Source organism: Hypomesus nipponensis, chromosome 2 (assembly GCF_054491055.1).
Source record: "Hypomesus nipponensis isolate SF chromosome 2, ASM5449105v1, whole genome shotgun sequence".
NCBI lineage: Eukaryota > Metazoa > Chordata > Actinopteri > Osmeriformes > Osmeridae > Hypomesus > Hypomesus nipponensis.
The window spans coordinates 21,884,785-21,890,855 of NC_140362.1; positions in this window are offsets into that span (position 1 = coordinate 21,884,785).

Here is a 6,071-nt window from a genome sequence, read left to right on the forward strand (position 1 = left end):
ATAAGCTGGTGTGACGTCTAATAGAGGTTTGGCCGCGAGGATGGGACACGCACCTCTCAACAGTCTCTCTCAGTTTCTCTGTCTGTCTCGCGCCGTGACACGTTTCTTTCCCACACACATATGTACCCTACAACACACCGATAGCCCCATCACACACAGGCCTGCGTACGAAACCCTCTCGGACACACAAACACACACTCACAACCGGAGGCACCGACTGTAAGTAATAATTACACTGAAATTCAGAGCCGCTTTCTCAGTTGCACAATCCTACACAAGAATGCTCTATTGTGTGAACTTGTTCTGATCAGTGTAATAATTTGCGCATTGTTGACAACTGCTCTGAGCTGGCAGGTCTTGGCTACAGGGCCCTCTGTGGTAGACAAGCATAAGCCTTGTTGTTGTACAACAGCAAACATGCGATAAGAAACCCCCTGGCCTTAGTGCCAAGCTACAAAACCAATGAACCATCCTGAACCACCAAACTGGTGATGAATGATTGATATAAAAGTCTTTGATGAAATGATTTTAATGCAGATTGATCTGGACTTTGAGGGCTTCTGAAACACAAAACTCCACTCTCTTTCATCTTTAACAGTGGAGTGTAACCCTAACACGTTTTTGTTATCGCTGTTTATTCCCAGAGAGAGGAGACACCATGGTACAGTTAACAGACTCTCCTCAAGGGGATGAAGGGGCCCGAGGCTGCCGGTCTGAAAACCCCCAAACAGGACCCCTGAGGTACCACATCAAAGAGAGAGGGGTGTGACAGGTCACAGTGGTGCGTGTGGTGTGTGCGTGTGTGTGAGTGAATAGAACGTTCTTGAAAAAAAATCAGCTCGGAAGCCTATGGGAGGAATTGCAATAAGTTGAATGACAATCTGAGTTAGGGGGAGATCACCACTCAGAGAGCCCAGAGGAGAGGGGAGGATGGAGGGATGGAGGGAGGGAGGGAGGGAGGGAGGGAGGGAGGGAGGAACGATAGGGTGGCGGAGTGGAGGGGAAACACTAGAGAGGAGGGAGAGCTGAAGAGAGGGAGAGAGAGAGAGAGAGAGAGAGAGAGAGAGAGAGAGAGAGAGAGAGAGAGAGAGAGAGAGAGAGAGAGAGAGAGAGGAGAGAGAGAGAGAGAGAGAGAGAGAGAGAGAGAGGGAGGGAGAGAGAGAGAGAGAGAGAGAGAGAGGAAAAATGGATAAAGAGAGAGGGGAATGCAAAATAAAGTATGGGATGCGAGAGGAATGATGAGGTGAGGAGGAAGAGGACAAGGAGAAATGGACCAAAAATGAGTGGGGAGGAGGGAGGGGGGGGAGGAGGGGGAGAGGGGGGCTGAGTTTGTGGTCATGAGCTAATATAGGGCTTTATTGTAACTCTCCCAGGAATGGCTGCTTTTCTTGGACAGCAGACATACAACACGAACACAGAGATGGTGATGGAGATTAACTGCTTCAAAGAAGCATCTAAGCTGACAACTGAAGCCTAGACTAGGTTATAAACAGAAGACTTAAAGTTCAGTCTGTCAAAATAACATGTGATTTATATTACTGAGAACGATGAGTACCTTACAGAATAAGCACACACACATTCACAAGACACACACACACATGCAGTTGTTTAGGAATGTGTTTGACGATATACAAGCGTAAGAATTTGAGTGTGTGTGGTGTGTTCAGTTACATGGCAATTACTCTGTCCCTAACACCATGTCTATCAGCGAGTGCAATTAGCTCGTGGTCACTGCCGTGACGAGCTACTGGGCTGTGTCACGTTCTGCCCCCCCCCCCGCCCGGCCATTACTGCCCCCCTCCCCGCCCAGCACCTCTCCAACTCTCACAATCTTTCTTTCTACTTCCTCCTTCTCACCCTCTCCCTCCAGTATCTCAGTCAGTAACCAGAGCAGGGCGGCCTGCCCTCACACACAGCTGAACACAGCCTCAAGCTATGTGTCTTTATCAAACAGTGACCACCACACACAGGAGGGAAAATGTGTGTGTCTATGTCCCAGTTTACAGTACCCCGGTGTCTGGGGAAGTCTATAACTGTCGATCTGTTGTTGGTTTCGAGCTGCTGCAAAGAATAACGACTGCGTTCCACCTCCAGGGAGCGATAAGTCATACCAGGACTCCCCCTCTCTCCCCCCTCCCTTCCTCTCTCTCTCCCTCAGACGACCCCCCCCCACCCCCCTGGGGGCCATCTGGCCATGTGCCCTGACCCTTTCACTGCCAGAGTGCTCAAACTAACAAGCCCTGGTTGAACTGGACTGTGGGACTGTGGGGCTGGACTGTGGGGCTGGACTGTGGGGCTGGACTGTGGGGCTGGACTGTGGGGCTGGACTGTGGGGCTGGACTGTGGGGCTGTGGGGCTGGACTGTGGGGCTGGACTGTGGGGCTGGACTGTGGGGCTGGACTGTGGGGCTGGACTGTGGGGCTGGACTGTGGGGCTGGACTGTGGGGCTGGACTGTGGGGCTGGACTGTGGGGCTGTGGGGCTGGACTGTGGGGCTGGACTGTGGGGCTGGACTGTGGGGCTGGACTGTGGGGCTGTGGGGCTGGACTGTGGGGCTGGACTGTGGGGCTGGACTGTGGGGCTGTGGGGCTGGACTGTGGGGCTGGACTGTGGGGCTGTGGGGCTGGACTGTGGGGCTGGACTGTGGGGCTGGACTGTGGGGCTGGACTGTGGGGCTGGACTGTGGGGCTGGACTGTGGGGCTGTGGGGCTGTGGGGCTGGACTGTGGGGCTGTGGGGCTGTGGGGCTGTGGGGCTGGACTGGGGATTGTGTTCGTATGGGTTTTCATGACACACAGAGTATGCCACGTGGAGGTGGGTCTCGAACAAACCCGAGTCACTGGTGATCTGGTGGACTCCCTGGTTAGAAGCACTCACAGTAGGAGTTGTGGACTCCCTGGTTAGAAGCACTCACAGTAGGAGTTGTGGACTCCCTGGTTAGAAGCACTCACAGTAGGAGTTGTGGACTCCCTGGTTAGAAGCACTCACAGTAGGAGTTGTGGAAGTGACCCAAGAGAGGAGGGGACTGAGAGAGAGTTAGATGTGGTGGGAGGAGCAGTGATTTGTCTGGGTCAGTTGGAGTCAATATTTGCTCCATTCCAGTGATCTTATAGAGTCAAGCATCAAAGAAGAGACTGAGAGCTCTTAACAGAGTGCCAAAAAAAATAAAAATGCCAGGAAAACCTGAGGGAGTCAAGTGGCTGAACAGTTAGGGAATCGGGTAACCTGAAGGTTACCAGATCGATTCCTGGCTGAGCCAAATGACGTTGTGTCCTTGGGCAAGGCACTTCACCCTACTTTCCTCAGGGGGAATGTCCCTGTACTTACTGTGAGTCGCTCTGGATAAGAGCGTCTGCTAAATGACTAAATGTAAATGTAAAAACCCTGAATCAGGAACAGAGAGTGTCCAGACCGTGACAAGTCCGGCTTCACAGACATGGTGATGGTGCTGGATGGTGTTGGGGACAGGGGACAGGGGACAGGGGACAGGAGGGCAGAGGTGAGAGAGTGGGAGAGTTAGGAGGGTGGTAGTTCAAAGATGAGAAAAGAAGGGTGAGGAGAGAGGAGAGGAGAGAGGTTAAGAGGTTTAGAAGAGCAGTGTGAAGTGGAGGGCGGGTGTGTTTGTCAGGAGGGCTGTGCTGTCCTCAGAAAGGTCAGAGGGGTCACCCTCCAGTCCCTGCCAGGTCACTCCAGCAGCTTCCTAATTGGCTAACAAACCGACTCCAATGGCCTTGTTCCAATTATTCCTGACAAAGAAGGCCTTATTGGTTTCCATTCAGTACATCCATTGGGCCGTACAAGAATACTGTACACAACAACAACATACTACTCTGTCTTTCTCTCTTTGAGTGTGTGTGTCTGGTTAGAGAACAGCTCTATGGAGCTACATATTGGGGATGAAAGTTGTACACATGTATAATAAACAATGTATATTGTACACTGTACACAACAATGGATATATCGTACACATGTATAATAATAAATAAAAAATAATAAAAATAATAAATGTAAATAAACACAGAATTGATCAATATGACCTGCTTACGCCCACTTCGTAAAGCTGCAAGGTCAGCAGTAGGCAGCACCTAGGAACGGCCCTGTTAAACAGGCCCTGTTAAACAGGAGCATCTGCAGTTCATAAAGAGGGTACCCCCGCACCTGCTCCCTGTTAAACACACATCCAGTACACACACACACATCCAGTACACAGACACACATCCAGTACACACACACACATTCAGTACACACACACACACACACATCCAGCTGGTTCTACTCATGTCAGTTAGTTGCGTTATGCAACTCCCTCCGAAAAACTCCCTCTTTCTCTCATATATACATACAGAAAAAGTTATGAAACAGATTACAATATCTTAAAAAGGGTTTTCTATGTCATGTTGACCTTATGTAACGACACGTTGTTCCAATTACCTCAGACCCAGACCAGTATGAGCCAGTCCCCCTGTCCTGCAGCCTCAGATCCAGACCAGTATGAGCCAGTCCCCCTGTCTTGCAGCCTAAGACCCAGACCAGTATGAGCCAGTCCCCCTGTCCTGCAGCCTCTGAAGACACTCGGTCCATCACTGTTCCAGGATCAGGTTACCCCCTCCAGCAGAAGAAACACTCAAAACAAGCACAGGTCAACGTGTGAGGTCAGCTCCTCCCCCTCCCTCCTCCCCCCTCCTCCTCCCCCTTCCTCCTCCCCCCTCCTCCTCCCCCTTCCTCCTCCCCCTCCTCCTCCCACACCCAGAGGCAACTCAAGTCTGAGCAGCACCAAGCCAGACTAACAGGAGCTGAGATCATTAAAGCTGGGTGGGGCTGCAAATGCAACAGTGCAGCATGTAAAGTGCAGGTGCAGTGTGTGTGTGTGTGTTAAGGGCTGATAATTAACTTTCCATAAGATGAAACTCTTCTTGAGTTGATCTCTTTCCAGACTCTCACTCAATGCACAACTAACAATAGTCATGTGGGCAATTGGGCTAGGGCAGAGCCCATATTCGACTCCTTGCGAGAATGTGACAGCATAGTAGCCGACCCTCTGGTCAGATTAAACTACACAACATACACAATCAGGGTTACCATCAAGATTATATTAACTAACCAACAATAATAATACAAACATCTAACTGAACGAACACAACAACTGAAATCCCTGGCACGGCTATTGTAAACAAACTATTTTTCACAAGTCTTTGTGTTTTTTGACATGTTGCACTGCATGCTGGGTACCCAAGGGTGCTGATTCTCATTATCGAGCTGTGCTCTGACTGCGTGATATGAGTATAATTTTTTTGTCAGCTTTGGTACAAAGGTTAAGAAACGGTTGACATTTCAAGGTGAAATTGCATGAGAATGGGCATGGTATTTCAGAATGATCTCTGCCTGTTTAACTAAACAAGTAATCAAAATTATGACAGGCCAAAAGACTACCTGTGACCTTTCGCTTTGCAGGACAACGTTTCAACCCATTGAGCTACCCGCAAGGCTGTGAAATTCTAGTCAGTTTCTGTCAACAAAAAAAAGCTGTATCTCCTGTAGCATGGCTTGTTCGATTCAGCTTAAGTTTAAACAGCTGTAATTCAATGATCTTTTGACATATCAAGGTGAAATTGCGCATGGTTCTTCAGAACGATGTCATCCTGTTTAACTAAACATATATAGAAATTTAAGACAGTCTAAGTGTGGCTGGATTCGAACCTACAACCTTATACTTTGTAGGTCACCGTTCCAGCTCGTTAAGCTATTCTCAGTGTTGAGAATTACCTTGTTCAGTTACTGTCGAAAAAAGTAAGCTGTTTCTCCTGTGGTAAGTGTTGTTAGATTCAGCCAAGGTTGAAACAGCTCTAATTCAATCATATTAACATACCAAGGTGAAATTGTTTATGGTACTTCAGAGAGATGTCATCTTGAACCCTATTAGGTTTGAAAAACCATCAGTCAAAATTATATTTGATTTATTGACACAAAAAAATTTAGGCAATGTGCAAATGTACATAAATACACCTCTTTCATCCATTTTGTGTTTGATTCAATTGCCAATTGAGCAATTCCCAGGCATGGAATACACAAAGTT